This window comes from Mandrillus leucophaeus, unplaced genomic scaffold (assembly GCF_000951045.1).
Source record: "Mandrillus leucophaeus isolate KB7577 unplaced genomic scaffold, Mleu.le_1.0 Scaffold48, whole genome shotgun sequence".
NCBI classification, from domain to species: Eukaryota; Metazoa; Chordata; class Mammalia; order Primates; family Cercopithecidae; genus Mandrillus; species Mandrillus leucophaeus.
This window is the reverse complement of record NW_012105142.1, coordinates 5,444,371-5,467,928: the sequence shown is the minus strand read 5'-3', so window position 1 is coordinate 5,467,928 and position 23,558 is coordinate 5,444,371. Positions and strand designations below refer to the sequence as shown.

General features: G+C 37.5%; 1 pseudogene; it reads right to left on the bottom strand.

Moving 5' to 3' along the window:
- Nucleotides 1-11,407: 11,407 nt before the first annotated feature.
- The window catches only part of LOC105550383, a 46,832-nt pseudogene continuing 34,681 nt past the window's right edge, over nucleotides 11,408-23,558 (bottom strand).

The window sequence follows — 23,558 nt, the reverse complement described above, 5'->3', positions numbered from 1 at the left end:
TCCTAAAGTCCTCTAAAATTCTGTCCTCCCAACCCCCTTCCTAAAAATCTGTGGTCAAGTTAAGAAATGTTGCTTGGTAATCCTTGATCTAGTTTCCTCATAGTTGTTACATTATTGCTTGGTGGCCATATTTGCAGAAAGCCCAGAACTCTGAATATTTAGAGTTGTGTGAAATGTTTTTTCCTGACCTCTACCACCTACTAGTCATGTGATCTTGAACATGTGAAAACTCATCTGTGAATACTTTCTCATTTAAAAAATGAGAGTAATACAGCTCTGCCCATATGCTTAGAATCCACTTCAGAAGGGTTCCTTAATGTCTAAGTCTCTTAACTAACATTCTTATGAGAATGTCTGAGCATTCCCCAGTGGCATATCTAGACAGTGCTCTACTGTAGAAGGCATTCTACTGGGTGTGTGGGAGAGTGAAAGATATATGAGATCTAGCTCCTGTTCCAATGAACCTTTGTAGGTGAGGAGACTCCTACCAAAAAAGTCTGTACTACTGCACATTAATAGTCAAATGATAAACTATGATGTACAGAGAAAAGACAAGGCACTGTAGACTGTGTGGTAGGGGGATCAGCTCATCCTGGTCCGTCTGGGACTTCCCTTGTGTTAGCACTGAAAGTTCCATATCCTAGGAAACCCTTCAGTTGCGGGCAAACCAGGAGGGCTGGTCACCCTACAATGGTTAAGGATGGTGTGGCAGTGATTGGAGTGTGTCTCAGAGGGGCATTTTTAGGTGGTGGGAAACACACAAATTGCCTCTCTACTAAACAAACATACACCCACCTTATGACTCAGCAATTCTAGCGATATAACTGAGAGAGATAAGTTCATGGCAGCATTATTTATAATAGCCCCACTGCAACCAAGCAGATGTCCACCAATAGGAGAAGGGATATAGAGTTGTGCATTTATAGACTGGACTGTTAAATACACACAGGGTGAATTTCTCAGGTATAATATTGAGTGAAAGAAGTCAGACTTACAAAAATCAGAATCTGTATGACTTCTTCCACATGACAGAAGAGAGAATTAGGAGCTATTCATTAGAAGGTGGCACAAGGGAGATTTGGTGTGCTAGAGAGGTTCTATGCCATGATCTAGGTGGTGGTTATATGGGTGTGTACATATACATAAGTTAATCAAGCTGTTTACTTAAAATTTGTGCACTTTATTGCATGTATTATTCCTCAAAAAAAATTTTTTAAGCTGCCATTTATTAAGCATATGTGCTCAGCACAGTGTTAAACATTTTTTTCCTCACAATCCTGTGAGGTGTAGACATTGGCCATTTTATAGACTAGGCCCAGAAAAAGAAAAAGAAAATTTCTCATGACCAAGTGTTCCTCAAAAAGTGTTTCAAGGAATAGTAGTTCTGCAGGTGTTAATCTGGAAAAAAAAAATGGCTTGTGTTCAACTATGTTTGGGGAACTCTGGGATTAAAAGGGTTAAATACCTTTTCACTGCAGGATTAATATGCCAATGTTCATACCTGATCTCTTTTGTAAAGCCTCCAAGGTGTAGTAAACACTGCAGAGAAATACCTGTAGACCAACATTTACATTTTGAGAAAATGATTTAGCTTTATATTGTCAATATTTGCTTTAATATTCTGAGATTTTCCCCTATGACATTATGCAGTTAATTTTACAGTATAAGCGCTCATCTAACAGTAACAGCTCACGTCAGCCCCTCCTCCAGAAACGCTTTTAGGTGATAGTGTTCTTCCCTCATCACAGCATAATGCCATCAGCAAATTAGTTATTACATTTCACAGAGCCTAGTAGAAACCTTTCCTGCCAATTACTGAGTAGTCAATTACATTCTGGACATACACATTTTACACTGATTAAAAAAAGAATTACAGCCGTTGATTTTGCTTTTCAAATTAAGAGATAACATCTATGTAATATAGAATTACAGTAACTTGACTCAATAAAATAGTGATTTAAAAGAAAAAAAAGTGGGATTTAAAGAAAAACTGTGACCAAGACATTATGACTTTCCAAAAACAAGGAATAAGAAATTTTGTTAGCCTTGGCCGGGCGCGGTGGCTCATGCTTGTAATCCCAGCACTTTGGGAGGCCAAGGTGGGCAGATCACGAGGTCAGGAGATCGAGATCACAGTGAAACCCTGTCTCTACTAAAAATACAAAAAATTAGCCGGTGTGGTGGCAGGTGCCTGCAGTCCCAGCTACTCAGAGAGGCTGAGGCCGGAGAATAGCGTGAACCTGGGAGGCAGAGCTTGCAGTGAGCCGACATCGCACCACTGCACTCCCACCTGGGCGAGAGAGTAAGCCTCCGTCTCAAAAAACAAAACAAAACAAAAAAACAAAAAAGAAAGAAATGTTATTAGCCTTTCTAAGCCCCAAAGACGGAAAGACCTCAGGGAACTGTAAGCTCTAACTTAACACCAATACTATCTTGAAAAGCCAAAATGTTAATTTCCTCCAGCACTGGAGAGGATTTGTCTTACTAGAAAATTTTAGATATAAACAAGTCAAAAATAATTCTTCAGTGACTCTGAGCATTCTGGCAATGACAACAGATTTGAAACGCATTTTAGAAGCAATGACAGGGAATTAAATAGATTTCTAGTGCTGTAAAGCTTAATATTACTTCACAAAGTGTTAAAGTGTCTGATCTTCCGTCAGCTCATTTGGTACCTTGTGAGCACTGAAGAAAAGCTAAGTGCAGGAGCACTTTATTAATGTACTGGAAGCCACATCAGTGGTATTATGCCTAACACCTTCCAAAAAGTTTTGAGAAATCTAAAGTAAAACGACATGTGAGTTCCTAAAAGCCTTGATGGAAAATATTGGCAGCTAACAACTACGAAGCTGCCTCTAGCTAAGGGCCAGCTATAAATTAGAGATATTTAATTTTGCAGTAACACTCACAAGAAACTACAATGTATTATGCTTCCCCTGAAAATAATGCAAAGATTCTAATTAGTTTTTAATTGCTTGCTAAATTGTTCCAATTTTATTCAAAATGACCTTTAAAGAGCTACACACCAAAAATACTTCCAATATTTCTGTGAAAAAGTTGCCAGCCCTCCTGGCCTGAAGGCAGCAGAAACTGAACTCCACAAGTACACAGGCATGGGGGGCTCACATGCTTTTTAGTAAGGGAGGATTTTATATCAACCACCTGTGACCTCACCCAAACAAACAGGTCTGAGTGCAGAAAACAACTTGATGTAAGCAAATGGAATCTGGGTTGCTGAGATCTGAGATATGAATGTGTTCACCTGGAAGAGATAATGTCCTGGGAGGTCACTCCACCCAGACTCCCCTTTATCTACATGTTCTCAAATGTTTCTGTCGTCAAACAACAACCATTTTAGTTAAGAGCTATACAGAAATAAGTCAGAGAAACTCTTAGAAATTTGACCTGGTTACCAATTGGCTACTAATAGAGTCCTCCACTTCCTTTGGAAATAGTTCCAATCTTGAAGATTCGAGACAACTTTAGCTTTCAGTCAAGATTGAGTAACAGGTATCAGATTTACCCTCCTGCCTTAAATAACTACAAAAGTGGACAAAATATATGAAGCAATGGTTTTCTGGACATTAGATATCAGGCAACACAGGACTGAGATTCGTAAGAAGGGAAACAGAAAATGTGTTTTAAATAACTGCCTTAAATAACTGCCTTAAATAACTACAAAAGTGGATGAAATATATGAAGCAATGGTTTTCTGGACATTAGATATCAGGTAACACAGGACTGCGATTCGTAAGAAGGGAAACAGAAAATGTGAACTCTACAGTTATACCAGCTTCCTACCGGAAGGCAGTTTCCAGGCCTCAGTACAGGGAGAGGAAATGAAGCTTGGCTGATTCACTAATTCAGGGAGACAGAGTCAGAGTTCAGAGGACAAGGCAGCCAGAATTTGTAAGGCAGAGCATAGGAGATGAGGGAAATGCAGAGCCAGAGAGCACCAGAAACCTGCAGAGGGTCCCCTCAAGGAATATTTGAGTTCCAATCTGTATGCTGTGAGAAGATAATACTCAGCGCTGGGAAAGAGCCACCAGAAAGGAGTAAGCGGGAAAAATCTCACTCCTACCAGCCAGAGTGAAAAGATCACATAATACATGAGGGACCAGACAGATTTCTTTAAAATAAAGGGGACTCACATGAGGTATCTAAATAAATCAAAATCACAGAAACAGAAGTTGGAAGATGGTTGCCAGGGTTGTTGAGAGAAGACAGAATTAGTGTCTAATGGACATAGAGTTTCAGTTCCGCAAGCTGAAGCTCTGGAAAACTGTTGCACAACAATGTAAATATACTAACATTACTGAACTGTACACATAAAAATAGTTAAGGTGGCAAATTTAACTTTATGGGTTTATAACTACAATTAAAAATAAAATTTAAACATAAATAAAAATAAAATGAATAGAAGGGAAAGGAGGGCCTAAATTAGCCTGAGACTGCTCTGCGTGTGCCCAAACGAAGCTTACAAGCAAGCGCTGAAAGGATCCAACTAATCCCAAATAAGTGTACTCCACAAAAAAGCCACATTACTTAAAGAAATAAAACCAATCACAGCAATAATACGAAATTCTTCATATTCATCATCCAGTCAGAAATAAGACAGCAAAGAAATGGAAAAATATGACCCATAACCAAGAGAAAAAGTAATCAATAGAAACAGAGACAGAGGCAAGAAAGGTGATAAAAAGAGCAAATAAATATACTAAAATGGCTATTAGTAAAACATGATCAAGATGAAGAGAGAAAGAGAGTAAAAACCATTTAGAAATGAAAAATACACTGTGTGAAATAAAAAATTCACTGAATGGGATTAACAGCAGCATAAATAGTGCAGAGGAAAAGATGAGCAAACTTGAAAACATGGTACTAGAAATTATCCAAAAAGAAAAAAATGACAGAAGAATGAATAAAGCACCAGTGACCTGTGGGACAAAATGAAAGAAGTAACACGCATGCAACTACAGTCAAGGAAGAAGAGAAAAGAGAAGGTGGAATAGAAGAAAAATATGAAGAAATAAACTCATATGATGAAGTACAATAAACTCCTTGCAGAATAAAAATGAAGAAAACCACACAAACACACAATAATGAAACTGTTGACCAGTAACACAATGAAAATCTGAAAAAACATCCAAGAGAAAAAGATACATGACAGCAGCATTATCAGAAATTATGTGTACCAAATGACAGCGGAGGAACGTCCTTAAAGTATTGAAATAAACTGTCAATTCAGGATTCTCTACCCAGCGAAAGTCCTCTTTCAAAATTAAAGACATTTTTCAAATAAAAGAGTTTGAATTCAGTTGTCAGCAGAACTTAAGCCAAAGAAATGATGAAGTAACTCAGATGGAATAAGACACTAAATAGAAATCTGAACCTTTACAAAACAATAAAGAGCACTGGAAGTGGTCATTATATTAAAACTGTTAAAGAAATTTTAAATCTTTATAAAGGATAAAGTTTCAAACAAAAATAACAATATCTTCAGAAGTTTATAAACATATGTAAAGGGTACAACGTATGACAACAGCACAAACAACAGGTGGGAAATGGACCTTACACAGAAGGGAATAAAATATTATTTACAGGTAGTACATGCATGTTGTAAACTCTAAAGCAGGGGTCAGCAAACTCTGGCACAGACTAAATCCAGCCTGCTATTTTTGTATAGTTCAGAAGCTAAGAATGGTTTTTACATTTTGGAAGAGGTCACACAAAATCTAAAATATTTGCTACCTGGTTCTTTACAGAAAAAGTTGCTAAGCCCTGTCCTAGAATAAAATTTCTCTACCTTGGCGCTACTGACATTTTGAGCCAGATAATCCCTTGTTGTGGGGGTTGTCCTGTGCACTGTAAGGTGTTCAGTGGGATCCCTGGCCTCTATCCAATAGATGCCATGAACACCCGCCCCCAGTGGTGACAATTAAATATGTCTCCAGACACTGACAAACATCCTGGGGGTGAGAGAGAAACCTGACTGCAGTTGCGAACTACCGCACTAGAGTACATCTAATTTTTTTTTTTTTTTTAATAAAAAAGTGGTAGAGCTTGGCCAGTTATGGTGGCTCACACCTGTAATCCCAGAACTTCGGGAGGCCAAGAAGGGTGGATCACCTGAGGTCAGGAGGTCAAGACAAGCCTGGTCAACATGGTGTAACTCCGTCTCTACTAAAAATACAAAAATTAGCTGGGCATGGTGGCACCTGCCTTTAGTCCCAGCTACTTGGGAGGATGAGGCAGGAGAATCACTTGACCCCAGGAGGTAGAGGTTGCAGTGAGCTGAGATTGTGCCACTGCACTCCAGCCTGGGTGACACAGTGAGACTCCATCTCAAAAACAAAAAAAAGGTAGAGCTGATAAGCCAATAGTAGACATAAAATGAATTTCTCAAAAAACATTTTTAAACTCTCATTCCAAAAGAAGTCAGAAAAAGAAAAAAGATTTTTCAGATAAGGCATAAGTATAAACCACAGAAAAAACATTGATAAATTAGACTTGATTAAAATTTAAACTTCTGCTCCTCGAAAGACACTGTTAAAAAAATAGAAAACCAAGCCACAGACAGAAGGAAAATATCCGCAAAACACACATTTGATAAAGTACTAGCTTCTCTGCCCCGCGACCCCCAACTCCCGCCCCGCAAAAAAAATATACATATGACTCAAGACAACCTGATTTGGAAACAATATAGAAAGAAGGTCAAAGATTTAAATAGACACTTTACCAGAGATATAAATGGCAAATATGCACATGAAAATATATTAAACATCATTAATAATAAGAGAAATTCAAATTAAAACCAAAATGAACTACCACGACACATCCACAGAACACTGAAGATTTAAGAGGCGGACAATAGCAATTGCTGACAAAGATGAGGAGCAACTAGAACTCTCAGGCATGGGTGATAAGACTACAAAATGGGACAGCCACTTCGGAAAACAATTTGAAACTTTATAATGAAATAAATATGCACTTACTATATAGTCCAGCAATCTCACAGGTATTTACCCCAAGAGAAATGAAATATATGTTCAGGCAAAAACTGTTGCCCAAACATTCTTAGCAACTTTATCCATAATAACCAAAAACTATGAACAACCCAAGTGGTCCATCAACTGGTGAATGAACAGATAAATAGAAATAAACAAACTACTGATACAGGAAACAACAGATGAATTCATTTTAAGGGCATTATGCAAAGTGTAAGAGCAACAGCAAAGACTATATACTGACTCATTTCTTTTCTATGTAATTCAAGAAGAGGCAAAACTACAGTGACAGAAAGCACATCAATGGTTGCCAGGTTCAAGTATGGGCAGGGGAATTTGCCTGCAAAAGAAAATGAGGGACTTCTGGAAGTGATACAAACATTCAATATTATGATTGTGATAGGTATACAACTGCATATATTTGTCAAGACCCAGAGAATCACTTAAAATTGGTGATTATTTTATTGTAGCAAAAAAGATGATATAAGCTGATTTAAAACAAAAATAGCTAAGAAGCCTTTAGAAATAAGAATGGAGTAAGAGTAAGACTACATTTTCCCCTAGTCATTAGTAGGAAAAACAACTTGCTACATTCAGGATGTCTGGAAAATAGTCCTTCTGGTCAAATTTGGTAGGGTGCTAGTGCTTTGGGTCCTTGTAGCAGAATATACGTTTAACTAAAATACTGGTTGGGAGTATTTAGGCCAGAGGGTTAACAGTAGGCACACATGGGAATTTAGTATTATTCCCAGTAAATGGGGAAAGAATCAACTCTTCAATAGACAGTATCGTGAGAACTCCTGAGGCATTTAGAGAAAAATAGCTCCATATCATACAGTACACAAAATCAAATTACAGATGGAATACAAATGTAAATTTAAACAAGATTATAGTCATTAGAAAATATTAAATTTTTTAAATCCTGTGATAGATAAGGCCTATATAAACAAGTCACAAGACCCAGAAGAGTAGATCTGACTACAAGTAAAACTTAAATAAAATACCATAAACCAAGTTCACAAGCTCAGACAGCCCAAGAGAATACTTCATACTTGAAAGTATAAACATTTCTATAGATATGAGTATGTTACCTACATATATACTTATATATATATGATGCATTTGTTTAAATACTAAATGATTAAAAGCCACACTGTATACAATAACTATAAATCAATTTAAAAACTCAAATCCAGTAGAACAGGCAAAAGATGCACTGGCAATTTTCAGAAAAATAAACCTGTGAAAATATAGTAAATGATGAGATAATCAAATCAAATAACAGTAATCAAATACAAATTACAATTTTTTCATTCATCAGAGAAGCATTTTTTAAAATTGCTAATGTTCAGTGTTATGAAAGCATGTCAAACTGTCACTCCCATATACCATGGGTAGGAGTGTAAAACAGTGCTCTGTTGTTCAGGACATTCTGGCAAAAGCTATCAAAATTTTAAATCCACAACCCTCAACCCAAAAAGTCTTCATCCAACAATCTAAACATAGAATATCTTAGAGAAGACACAAAGTGTTGCATTTTGAATCCTTTCTATGTATCTATTTGTAATAATGAAAAACTGGAAATTTGAATACCCATCAATACCGGGGAATAGGTTAAGTAATGACTCATCCATCCACAGCAGACATTGATGTTTTTGCCTGCAAAGCAGTCTTTCCACCTTCTTCTAGCAACAGAGCCTGCCCCTTTCCCCTAGAAACTGCCCTTCCATCACCTGGAAGGCATCATTCACGCGGCTCTACCCGCTCTCTATCAGGATAGAAACGTGATTTAATAGGAACAGATGACTCCATTTCTCTGGTTGTATAGTGAGTGGTCAAAACACAAGCAGAAAATATGGCCAGAGTCAAGCAGATGCTAGAAGAAAGAAGTCTCTCTCTCCAAGTCCATAAAAACTGGGGCTGCTGAGGCCATCTTTGGCACCGCATCGAACAAAGCCAACCTGAGAGTGACAGCCCCACCAGAAAAGGCAGAACTAAAAAGATGGATCCACCAACCATGCCTAAAATCAGCTCTTGTCCTCAGACTTCCTAGTTCCAGGATCGACCTGTATAAGGCCTGCTTGAGCTCAGTTTCTATCACCTACAACTGAAAGAACTCTGGCAATGGAGTAGAACACAAATACACAGGGATGAGGTGGATTTGCATGTACAGACATAATTTTCCACAAGGTGTTAAGGGAAAACAGCAATAGCAATTTTCAGAGCATTATTATATTATGCCTGGTTTGTTGTTTTTAAGATATATATTTTTCTGTTAATAGTGAGAGCTGGCAAAAGAGGAGAACGTTCACTTTAACACTAACACATAAAAGACCTTGAAAAATATTATTTATACACATTTTTAAAAATCACACAATAAAATAAAACTTCATGCATAAAATTTGCATCAAAGCCCAGTCATCAAATTTATCTTAATTTCCAAAGAAGCCCATGGAATTTTTTTCCTAGAAAGGAGAAGAAATAGCAGCAGCAAACTGAATTATAAAGAAACAAAAGTAGTATTGCTCCCATGAGGTCATCAGTGTTTGATATACAACTTTCTTCATCTCCATCTGGAAAGCCAAATCCAGAAAATAAATATTTCATCATCCTTCTACAACTCCAGGAAAGGGGGATATACTTGAGGTCAAATGATCTCTAGGCAGTTTTTAAAAATACATTCATGTTTACATCTATGGTGCAATGACAGAACAAGAAACCTAGGAAAGGTGATACTTGTGAAGCTCAAATGTAGTCAATTAAGGTACAGAATTTTGCTACCTGCCATATTCAGGTTACACTAAGGGAAGACCAGAAAGACAGAACACAGGGTAGCTCAATCAACACAGAAGACTATCCTTTTTCCACATCAGCATTTTCATCTAAAATGCCAAATCCATACCACTCCAGGGTGCTCTCAATACTCCCTACACTATGCCATCTGAGATGTATGACTCTCCATGACTGAGAAAAAATCTACTCTCGCAACTTAAACAAGACCACATAAGGCCTATTCACTAATAACTAATCACATGAATAAAAATTAATACTAGCTTAGATTTAAACTGAAATCAAAATAAACTCTGAAAAACTATCAGGAACGAGGATGGTATTAACTTCACTGACCTATCTGTATATTGTCTTGACACTCTAGAAAGTTACAAAAGAATATACAAAATCTAAACTCCAAGATAAAGTGAAAATTCAATTGAAAAACCAACATGTTTTTTTTTTAAGATGAATAAATGGCTTTATCTTAAAGCATCATATCTAGAGGGAAAAAGAAAAAAGAATAAATGGTTTTTAATCAATATTTGGCTGAAGTTGAAGTAGAATTAATCAGCATTATATTTTAAAACTCTTTGCAACAGGATTTTTAAAAAGAAATAAAAAAAAATTTCAGTGATCAAACAATAAATCTAACATATATCTTTCTACATTTAGTAGCATCTTAAAAATAAGAGGTTTTTTTTTTTTTTCAAATTTAAGAAACAAACATAACCACACTTAGGGAAAAAAAACAGTAATACTCTTTCTGAAACACCAAAAAGATAAAATACTGTGGGTTCTTAAGATAATCACATAGGCTACACTGGCACTATGGTCCATAATGGGTTTGAAAAAATAACAATATTTGATTTTATTATTTGATCACTATAATCTTAATCATTACACATATTAATGTCATATACACTTTTTAAATATATATTATCAAAAGCTGTGTCTCAACAATATGATACCAAAAACACACAACCAATACAGGTTGTATAGGTAATCATTTTGACTGTGAAAGAAATATGATCAGAATACTGTTACAATGAGGGAAAAATACCTTCTTTTTAATCATTCTCATTCAGCAATAGTAAAAATGCTCTATGTACACGGTGGCTCTGAACAACACATTTCATCTCTTTTTCAGACCTGCTGTGCTACCTATTGCTGTTTTGATGATTACACAGTTCAACATGAAAATGCATCCCATTCAGATTCCCAATAATAAGTCTGATTAGACAGATAACTTCCCAATCATAAAAGCTTTTATTTTAGGACAACTATTATGCAAATCTAGGGTGGAAATCGGACTCACTGTAATTGGGATAAGAAGACACTCTGAGAAGAAGGCTGTACATGTGACACCTACTGCATTTTATGCACTCGTCTCACATTCTCTTCCCTTCTTCCTCCTCTTTGAAGCGCCAGATTAAAGTATAATTACACTAGACAGTTACAAATGGGCTTATTACAAGAGAACTATATGTTTAAGAAAGTGAGGCTTTCAGATAAGAAATCTCCAAATATTTTCTGTTATACGTTTTTACAATCTTTCTTATAAAGAAGGAGTGTTTGATGTGCAACATCTGCTAACAGAAATAAATCTATACTCAAGCCCAGCAGAATAATCAAATATAAAATACAGACATAAAGCAAACTACAACGGCAACAGTGATTCTTCGGGCAGCATGTGCAAAATATACTATCTTGCTATCTAATATCACTGTGATCAGAAATGTGCCAAAACACTCTTTCTCATTCCACTTGAACTGGATCCCCATAATTCCAACAAACATCACTTGTGGCATTAGGTTATCATCAGCTTGCATGATCCCCAGTTCACTGAACCTTTTCTTCTTTATCTGGCCTTTTTGTGTAAAGGCAGGAACCAGTTCATTTACAATTTCCCTCAACTTGCTCAGAAAGGTCAGATCTTGCATAAAGCTCCATTTCAGCAGGTGCACATTACATCAGCTCCTCTGGATCTCCTCTTTCAGCTACATCTGCCTTTCTACTCGTCTGAATTTTAAGTGCTTTATTTTCTGGAGAAACAAACTATGACAAAGTTCAGTATACAAGCTAGCCCAACTAAAACACGAATATTTCTACATAGTTTGTTAGAGCTTTCAAGTTTTTTCTGCCAAGCATTCCTCCTGTCATCTAACTGGAGTTTACAAATTCCTTGCCATAAGAATCTCAAAGAGCGATTGCCTTGCTCTTTTATGTGGTTTCCTGATCTTCATACAGGATCACAAATTTTGAACAATTTGTCTACCCTTTTCATCCTAGAATCTTCTCCACTCAACAGATATTTATTGGATATTTACCATCTGTTAAGCATTGTGTTAGGAACTAGGATGCAGATAGGTAAGACAGTGCTATTTTCCTTTAATTCCCAATCTTGAAGCAAACTCTAGATGAGCTCCATGATCCCAGCCCCCTGGCATTATTTTCATGACGATAAAATGGCAAAAGGACTTTGCACTGCAATTTGCAATGTAATTAAGGTTCCTAATCAGTTTTCTCCAGCTGGTTGGAAAAGAGGAAGTCAGAGAGATTCAAAGCATGAAAGGTTTGCCTTGAGGGAGGTTCTCTTTTGCCGAGATAGAGGGGACCATGGGGCAAGAATCTGAGAGCAGCCTCTAGAAGCTAAGTGCAAGCCCCAGCCAATAGCCAACAAGAAAACAGAGACCTCAGTACTACAACCTACAGAAATGAATTCTGTTGATGAATAACATGAATGTGTTCAGAAGTAGGTTCTTCCAACTGAGCTTTTTTTTTTTTGAGATGGAGTTTCATTCTTGTTGCCCAGGCTGGAGTGCAATGGTGCAATCTCGGCTCACTGCAACCTCTGCCTCCCGGGTTCAAGCAATTCTCTTGTCTCAGCCTCACGAGCAGTTGGGATCACAGGCATGCACCACCAAACCTGGCTAATTTTGTATTTTTAGTAGAGACGGGGTTTCTCCATGTTGGTCAGGCTGGTCTCGAACTCCTGACCTCAGGTGATCTGCCCACCTTGGCCTCCCAAAGTGCTGGGATTACAGGCCTGAGCCATTGTGTCCAGCCCCAACTGAGCTTTCAAATCAGAGCACTGTCCAGCTGACACCTTGACTTCACCCTTCAGACCTGTGAAGAAATAAAGAACTAGTTCCTCAGGAGTGGACCCTGAAGGATGACAAGGAGTACTCTTGAAACTGCTTTAAACTTTCCTTAACTCAGTCAATGCTTAATTCTTCTCTATGACTGAGATTTAGTAGACTGAGATCTATGTCATCGCTTTGAAGTTCACAAATACCCAGTGAGTTAGCTCACCTTTGCTGCCAAGACAGGCAGATGACAGGGAGGCACTTCCTTCTACCAATAAAAAATGGAGGCAAACTCCACTATCCACTCCAGTAAACACAGCCCTCAACCTGGCACATCGATTTCCCCACCTCCAACCTCAACAGAAGCCAGCCGGAGCCACCACTGCTATCACACACCCATCCTCATTCTATCTGTTTATAGAAAGCCAACCACGGTAAGAAGGGAACTGCAGGACCACAGAAACCACAATGTCAAAGTTTTGAATGAACAGTTGAACTAGCTGACTTTTGAAAGTTCCTTTCTCCCTCAGATTCTATAATATTATAGCTTTACCAAACTTCTCTTTCTCCATGCCCAAATATATTCTGGCAATCTTAAAAAAAAAAAAGAAAAAAGAAAAAAGCAGGAAGACTCAGATCCTTAATCAGATTTTAATGCTAAAAACAAGTAAATTAGGTCTGATTTTTCTATCTAAAATTCCTAAATATCGCATACCTTCAGTTTCATCTTGGGCATTTTCTTGCAGGTTAGAGAAAATTGTAGCTGTCACCAAGAAAACACCATAACCTTCATTTTATGATATTACTCACCACGGATATTTTGGGAATGTCATAATGCTCATCTAAGAAGACCTGTGACACTGAAACAAATGTTTCAAGGAACTGTCTTTTCAACACTGCCTGCTTAAAAAATCTTGGCTTTTTTCACACTATTTTAAAAATAAAGCAGAAAAACTATGCTGATTGACATGCTGGAGCACAGTATGATGCAGCATTCCTCTGTCATTTCTGCAGATCTATAGGCAACAAAGCATTCTTGTAAAAGACTTTCAATCATTAGCTACTGATATTATTAGAATTTATATACTATTTAGGCCTTTCAAAATCAGAAAACAATAGGACCCAACATGGGAATGTAATAAAGCATAATTTCTTAGGTGAAATCATTCCAACCTTTAGAAAGCAAGTGTCTCAGCTGATGTTCAGCTTAATGAGGAGCCCTTCCTTGCAACAGCAGGTCCATTCTTACTCAGGGAACCCGCACTTACTCCCATATATTTCTACGCCAGCACCCTGCAAGTTACAATTTGAGATAATAACAATCAGTTCCAAAAACGCAGGAAGAGTTTTATTACAATCACTTTTTAGCCGTTTACACAGTGCAAATGCAAAGCACAAAGATAAAGTGTTTTACAGATAAGCTTTATTAGGTATTTTAAACCAACACTTCATTTGTTCCAGATTAGCAAGTCATTAGCATGCATCATTTTCAAACCACCCCACCCCATCCCAACACACAGACTGAGTGTCAACATTCAATTCCTGTTCCACTGTCTTTCATTTTAGACAAACCAGTTTTCAGATTCTTCCAAAAGTAGAAATCCTTTAACAATTTTGTTGAAAGATGCACTTATTCAAAATGACCATTCTCATATACTCAATTAGTGAAGAACAGTATTTAAGTTTAGTAAGTATAATTTGAGACTAGAAACAAGGCCCTACATTTTAAAAAATGCCAGTTATAAGATACCCCAATCCAACTTAAAAATTGCTTCTATGAATTAAGTAATAGCCTTCACTGCTACACAGGTTAAAATTCACAACTAATTCAAGTGTCTCTGAACCACATATGTACACACTAACTTATCTCTTCTGTTGAGATGTTTTTAAAAATCTGCTAACTGGGACTTAAGCTAAAAAAATGTCAGCTTGGGGTTATGTGCAAAAAAGACATAGGAGTGATTATATTAAAAATACATATATAAATAGTTAAATATCAAACTATCAGGAATCATATCAAATTTAAAAAGAATGGGAATAGCAGCTATCTGGCAAATGATACGATCATATTCAAACTCAGTTATAAAGATGAACAGATAATTTGGCAATTAAAAAGTAATTGCCACTTGTGAAACAATAGGGATGTCTCTATTTTTCCTGCTAGGTATAACCAAAAACCATGGGCGTTATATATAAAATAAACAGAAGATAACTGAAAAATGGAGAGAAGGTGGCAGACCAGCAACAGACCTCAAGACCCAAGAAAAAACACCAACACAGTGGGAAGTTCCCAGGGTTTTCTTTTCATTTCACAATCCCCAGACTTGGAGCTGATGTAGCTGGCAATCCAGTACACAAACAGACAAAGACAAAAAAAGTACCCAAAATACTGCTTTGTCTAGTCAAATGACTAGGCAACCTAGAAAGACTGAAAACAGATAATACCACCTCCATTCCAGCCAAACAGCACAAAATAAAAGAGCAACCCCATTCCCATCATGCCAGCCAAAGTCGAGAAGAACCTGGACTTTTGCCCTCTGAAGGCTATAACCAGGTATCCCAACACTCCCACTGGGGTGGAATTAGTGAAAGCAAAACAGGGAGCCAGGACTTTCATCCCCACTAACTGGTTACAAGGCCCTCTCTGCAGCAGTATCAGTGAAGACTGAGGAGCCTGGACTTGTACCCCCACCTAGCAGCAATAAGATGCTTGCCCCCTCCTCACTGGGGTGGTGTCAGAGCAAGCCTAGTGGCGATTACAACTTTCACAATTAGCCAATGGTAAGAAGACCAGCCCCGTATACCACTGTGTCAGCAGAGACCAAATGGGAAGCTAGAATTCCCACCCTTACCCAGCAGTAACAAGGAGCTCCTCCACCCAGCTTGAATATCAACAGAGGCCAAGGGGAGACTATGACTTCTACCTTAACAAGTTGATGGCCACCTACCCCCATCTTTTATCTTCCTGCAGGAATGTCAGAGAAGTTAGAGAAGATCCAGACTTTCATAATGTAATACAAAAAATGTCCAGGATTCAAATGAAAATTACTTGTCATACCAAGAACCAAGAAGGTGTCAAATTGAATAAGACAATCAACTGATGCCAAAACCAAGATGTCAGAGATGACAGAATCAGCTGACAATAATTTGAAAGCAGCCAGGATAAAAATGCTTCAACGAGCAATTACGAACATACTTCAAACAAATGAAAAATGAGTCTCAGCAAAGAAATAGAACATAGAAAGCATCCAATTAAAATTTTATTTTTATTTTTTATTTCAATAGCTTTAGGACTGTAATATAGTTTGGATATTTGTCCCTACCCAAATCTCATATGGAACTGTAATCTCCAATGCTGAGGGTAGGGTTTGGTGGGAGGTGTTTGGGTCATGGGGGCAAATCTCTCTTGGCTTGGTTCTGTCATTTCAATAAATGAGTTCTTGTGAGATATGGTCATTTAAGTATGTGCCCCCTCCCACCCCCTTTCACTTGCTCCTGCTTTTGCCATGTGAGGTACCTGCTCCCTCTTTGCCTTCCACCATGATCGTAAGCTCCCTGAGGCCTCCCTAGAAGCTAAGCAAATGCCAACATCATGCTTCCTCTAAAGCCTGCAGAACTATGAGCCAATTAAACCTCTTTTCTTTTTAAATTACCCAGTATCAGGCATTTCATTATAGCAATGCAAGAACAGCCTAATACAGAAAACTGGTATTGAGGAGTGGGGCATTGCTTTAAAAACACCTGAAAATTTGGAGGCAGCTTTGGAACTAGGTAACAGGCAGAGGTTAGAAAAAGTGTGGAGGGCTCCAAGAAAGACAAGAAGATGAGAAACAGTTTGGAATTTCTTACAGACTGGTTAAATGGTTACGACCAAAATGCTGACAGTGATACGGACAATGAAGTCCAGCCTCAGATGGACATGAGAAACTTACAAGAAACTGGAGAAAAGGTCACGTGTGTTATGCCTTGGCAAAGAGCTTGGCTGCATTCTATTCATGCCCTAGGGATCTGTGGAAGTTTGCACTACAGAGCAATGACTTAGAGTATCTGGCAGAAGAAATTTCTAAGCCACAAAGCACTCAAAAAGTGGCCTGGCTGCTGCTTCTAACAATCTATGCCCAGATGCAAGAGCAAAGGAATGACTTTAAGCTGGAGCTTTAAAGAGGGAGCAGAGCATAAAAGTTTAGAAAATTTGCAGCCTGGCCATGTGGCAGAGAAAGAAAAAGCTTTCTGGGGGAGAAGAATTCAAGCAAGCTGTGGAACAACTACTTGTTAGATATTTGCTTAACTAAAAGAGATCCAAGTGCTAATATCCAAGACAGTGGGGAAAAGGCCTTGAAGGCATTTCAGAGCTCTGCTCACCAGCCCCTCCTATCACAAGCCCAAAGGCCTAGGAGGGAAGAATTGTTTGGGTAGCCAGGGCAAGGTTCCCAAAGCCTGCACAACCTCAGGACAATGCTCCCCACATTCTGGCTGTTCTGGCTCCAGCTGTGGCTCAAAGAGTCACAGATACTGCTCGTGCCACCAATCCAGAGTGGGTAAGCCACCATAGCCTTTTGCAGCTTCCACATGGTGTTAAGCCTGTGAGTGCACACAGCATAAGAGTGCATGAGGCTTGGTACCCTCTACATAGATTTCAGAGGACGTACAGAAAAGCCTGCTGGGTGTCCAGATAGAAGTCTGCTGTAGGGGAAGAGCCCCCATGGAGAACCTCTACTAAGGCAGTGCCTAGAGGAAATGTGGGGATGGAACCTCTAGAGTCCCCACTGGAGCACTGCCTAGTGAAGCTCTGAGAAGCAGGTGGCCAAACTCCAGATCTGAGAATGGTAGATCCGCCATCAGCTTGCACCCTGAGCCTGGAAAAGCCACAGGCACTCAACAGCCAGTGAGAGCAGCTGCAGGAGCTGAACTCTCGAAAGGCACAGAGGAAGAGCTGCCCAAGGCCTCAGGAGCTCACCCCTTCTATCAGTATAACTTGGGTGTGGGACATGGAGTCAATGGAGATTTTTTTGGAGCTTTAAGATTTCATGACTGCCCCGCTGGGTTTTAAACCTGTATGGGGCCTGTAACCCCTTTCTTTTGGCTGGTTCCTCCCTTGTGGAATGGGAATGTTTACCCAATGACTATAGCTCCATTCTATCTTGGAAGTACATAACTTCCTTTTGACTTTACAGGCTCATTTGTGGACTGGACTTGCCTTGTTCAGATGAGACTCAGATGAGATTTTGAACCTTAAACTTTGAGTTAATGCTGGAACAAGTTAAGACTTTGGGTGACTATTGGGAAGGCATGACTGTATTTTGCAATGTGAGAGAGACACGAGATTTGGGAGGGTCCGGGGCAGAATGATATAGTTTGGATATACATTTTTCCCTGCCCGCATCTCATGTTGAATTGTAATCCCCAATGCTGAAGGTGGGGCCTGGTGGGAGGTTTTTGGATCATGGGGGCAGATCTCTCATGGCCTGATGCTGTCTTCAGGATAGTAAGTGAGACCTTGTGAGATCTGGTCATTTAAAAGTATATGATACCTGCGGCCCCTCTCTCTGTCTCTTGCTCCTGGTCCAGCCAGGAGCCGCAATGTGCCAGCTCCCCCTCTCGCTTCTGCCATAATAGTAAGCTTCCTGAGACCTCCCTAGAAGCAGATGCCACTATGCTTCCTATATAGCCTGCAGAACCATTAGCCAATTAAACCCCTTTTCCTATAAACTACCCAGCCTCACATATTTCTTTATAGCAGTGCAAGAACATCCTAATACAGAGTACATGTGCTTTTTGGTTACAGGATGAATTGTATAGTGGTGGAGAGTCTGGGATTTTAGAATATACATCACCCAAATAGTACACATTGTACCCAATAGGTAGTTTTTCATCCTTCACCCTCCTTCCAACCTTATGTATTCTGAGCCTCCAATGTTGGTGATACCAGTCTGTAAGCCTTTGTACACCTAAAGCTTAGCTCCCACTTGTAAGTGACAACATGTAGTATTTGATTTTCCACTCCTGAGTTACTTCCTGTAGAATAATGGTCTCCAGCTTGATCTAAGTTGCTGCAAAAGCCATTATTTATTTTTCATAGTTCATTATTTTCTGAGTAGTATTTCATGGTGTGTATATACATACATATATATACACACACACACACACAAAAATTTTAGAACTGAAGAATAATTGAAATAAATAGCTCAATGATAAGTTCAACAGCAGAATGAAAAGAACAGAGGAAAGAAACAGTACATACAAAGATAGAACAATAAAAATTACCCTATCTGAACAATAGAGAGAAATTAAACTGAAAAATAAACATAAACAGAGCTTCAGGGACCTAATTGGACTATAACAAAAGATCCAATATTTGTGTCATTACAGACCTGGAAGGAGAGGAGAAAGAAGGTGAGGCCAAAAACGTAATTGAGGAAATAATGACTAAAAGCTCCCACATTTGGTAAGACACAATAAGCCCATAGAGTCAAGAAGCTGAGCAAACTCCACACAGGATAAACTCAAATAAATCCGTGAAAACACATATCATAATTAAATTACTGAAAACTAATGACAAAAACAAAAAGAAAGTATTGAAAGCATCAGTGAAAAATTTACACCTTACCCATTGGAGAGAAATTGTGATTGAGAGCATCAGAAACCATGGATGGCAGACAAAAGAGGCCCAGTATTATTTAAGGGTGGAAAGAAAAAAACTGTCAATCCAGAATCCTATAGCCAGTAAAGATATTCCTCAGGAATGATGAAGAAATCAAAACATTCTAAGAAGAAGAGAAACTAAGATAATTAGCAACCAGCAGATCTACTCTAATAGAATGGGTAAAGAAAGTTCTCTGAATAAAAGAGAAGTAATAAAAGAGGGAATCTTAGAACATCAGAAAGGAAAAAGAAGCAAAAGTAAGCAAAAATACCAGTAAATAGGCTTTCCTTCTCCTCTTGAGTTTAAATTATGTTTGAAATTTGAAATGAAAATATTATTACTGTCTAATGTGGTTTTATATGTACATAAAGGAGATGTTTAAGACAATTATAAAAAGAAATTGCAGGGAGCCAAAGGCTAGTGGGATGTGACCAACTCAGCATTCCACTGGAGGCTGTATGATCAAACAACAAACTGTTTTTCATGAATGCAGGATGTAGGCAAACTCACGACTGCTCCTGCAGAAGGTTTGCTGGAGGCAATCACTCCCTGGTGCTGAGGTTATCTACTGTGACATCTACAGCCCATTGTTCAAAGACTGCATTCTTGCAAGCCTGCTCTGGACCAAGCAGCTGATCCCTTCTTCCATTCCCCTTCTCACTATCTCTTTTGCCTAATAAATATGGAAGACTGTGTAAAGCTCAGGGCTCTTGTCCACTAGAGGCAAGGTGCCCCCTGACCGCTTCTTCCAAATATACTCTTTTGTCTCTTGTCTTTTATTCCCACATTTGCCCAGCTTTGTTTGGTCCCCCTAGGTTCATGCGGGTTACATAGTGGTGCCACGATCAGCGACAGAATTGGGTGCTCCACAAGAGATGTAAAGAAAAGCAGAGTTTCTCTACTTCACTTGAACTGGTGAATGAAGACACCAGTAAACTGTGAGGCTATGTACATATATTACCTGAAGCAATCACTAAAATAATAGCTATACAAAAAGATATACTCAAAAACAAATGAAACTATGAAAACTGCTCAGGTAATCCCCAGGATGGGAGAAAAATGCAAATCAAGAAATAAAAAGCAGAACAAACAGAAAACAACAAATAGATTAATGACTAAACATCAATAATTAAATGTAAATGGTCTAAATATAAAGACATTAAAAGACACAGATTCACGGAGTGGATTAAAAACATGACTCAACTATAGGCTGTCAACAACCAAATTTAAACAAAATAATATAGGCAAGTTGAAAGTCAAATGGTGGAAAAAGATGTATCATGCAAACATTAATCAAGGGAAGGCAAGTGTGGTTATATTAATGTCAGATAAGGTAGACTTTGGAGCAAAGAAAATTACCAGAGACAGATAATAACATTATATAATCAGAAATATGTTTCACCAAAATGACAACATAGCAATCCTAAATGGGCATACAACAAATAACAGAACTGCAAGATACGTGAAGCAAAAACTAACAGAACTGAAAAGCCAAACATATCCATACTTGTGCTTAGAGATGCTAGCAACCCTATCTCAAAAACTGACAGAATTACTAAACAGAAAATCAAAAAGAATACAGAAAAACTCAATAATACCACCAACCAATTTGATCTAGTTGATATTTATAGAATAAAATACCCAACAACAGCAGAATACGTATTCTTTTCATAGGGTCGCTTTACACTTAACAAGATAGACCACATCTTGGGTCATGAAACAAACCTCAACAAATTTCAAAGAGCTGAAGTCATACACTGTGTTTTCTGACAACCATGGAATCAAACTAGGGATCAACTAAAAGATAACAGTAATACTCCCAATACTTAGAAACTAACACTTCTAAATTCTGCATGGGTCAAATAATGAAAATACAAAATATAAAAATTTGTGGAACACAGCTAAAGTAATGCTGAGAGGGAAGTTTGTTAACATTAAGTGTGCACATTAATCAAAAGCAAAACAAACCCAAAACAGGTAGAGGGAATGACATAATAAAAACAGCAAAAACCAATGAAATTGAAAACAGAACAATTTCTAAAAATCAATGAAAGAGTTGGTTCTTAAAAGAGAGAGAACAAACGAGCTACCAATATAGATTACGAAACAGAGATTATCACTACAGACCCTGCCAACATCAAAAGAAAAAGAAAAGACTATAAAAAATTCTGATATATGTAAATTTGACAACTTAGAAGAAACGGTTCAATACTGCTAAAACAAAAACTACCAAAATTTACTCTATATAAAATAGGTCATTTGAATAGTTCTTTACCTATTAAGAAAATTGAATTCATAATTTTAAAAATTCCAAAAGATAAATTTCCTGGCCTAGATGGTTTCATTGGAGAAATCTATTAAACATTTGAAGAATTAACAGTAATTCTACAAAATTTCTTCTAGAAAATAAGAGAAAAAAAATGCTTCAGAGTTCATTTTATGAAGCTAGTATTAGTGATACCCAAACCAAAGACAGGAGTTCAAAAAAACAAAACTACAGACCAATATTCTTTATGAATATAGATGCAAAATTTCCTCATAAAACATTAGCAAGTACAAGTCAGCAAAATATAAAAAGATTATACACTATGGCAAAGTGGTATTTATGCCATTGAGGCAAGGGTGGTTCAAAATTTGAAAGTCAACCAGTATAACCCATCATTATTTTTTTTTTCTAATAATAAAAATCAGGTGATCATCTCAGGAAATGCAGAAAAAGCATTAAGGAAAGTCAACATTCATTTATGATAAAAGTTCTCAGAAAAAGAGAAATAGAGAACTTCTTTAACTTGATAAAGAATATCCATAAAACACCTAGTTAACCTCATTCTTAATGATGAAATATTGAATATACTCCCCATAACATGAAAAATAAAGTTAAGCTATCTACTCTTATTCAAAATAGTGCTGGAAGTTCTAGCCAGTGTAATAAGGCAAGAAATTTTAAATAAAAAAAAAATAAAAAATAAAAAAGCATACTAATCAGAAAACAAAACAAAAACAAGAAAAAACAACTTTTGATACTTACAGATAACATGATTGTCTACATAGAAAATCCCAAGGAATCTACAAAAACACTTCTATAACTAATAGGTAACATTCAGCAAGGTCACAAAATACAAAATGAACATACAGAAATCAATTATATTTCTATATACTAGCAATAAACATACGAACATTGAACTTAAAAATATAGTATGACAATCTAATAGTAACAAGCAATGGAGAAAAACTCCCTATTCAATAAATTTTGCTGGGATAACTGGCTAGCCATATGCAGAAGATTGAAACTGAACCTCTTCCTTTCACCGTATTAAAAAACCAACTGAAAATGGATTAAAGACTTAAAAGTAAGATCTAAAAGTATAAAAACCTTAGAAGAAAAACTAAAGAGCTCCTGCAGGGTATCAGCAGAGTAAACGACCTACAGAATGAGAGTAAATATTTGTAAGCTATGCATCTGACAAAGTCTTAATGGCTAGAATCTATAAGAAAAAAAAAAGGCAAAAACCAAACAAACCCATTTAAAAATAGGTAAAGGACATAAACAGACACTTCTGAAAAGAAGATATACACATGGCCAACAAGCATATGAAAAAATATTCAATATCAGTAATCAGAGAAATGCAAATAAAAGCCACAATGAGATACCATCTCACACCAGTCAGAATGGTCGTAATTAAAGTCAAAAACCAACAGCAGATGTTGGTGAAGTTACAGAAAAAGGCATGCTTAAACACTCTTGGTGGTACTGTAAATTAATTCAGTCACTATGGAAAGCAGTTTCAAGATTTTTCAGTGACCTTAAAACACAACTACCATTTGACCTAACAATCCTATTACTGGATATATACCCAAAGGAATATAAATCATTCTACCAAAAAGACACACAAACTCGTATGTTCATTGCAGCACTAGTCACAATAGCAAAGACATGGGAACAACTTAGATGCCCATCAACGGTGGACTGGATAAAGAAAATGTGGTAAATATATACCGTGGAACACTACACAGACATAAAAAATCGTGTCCCTTGAAGCAACATGGATG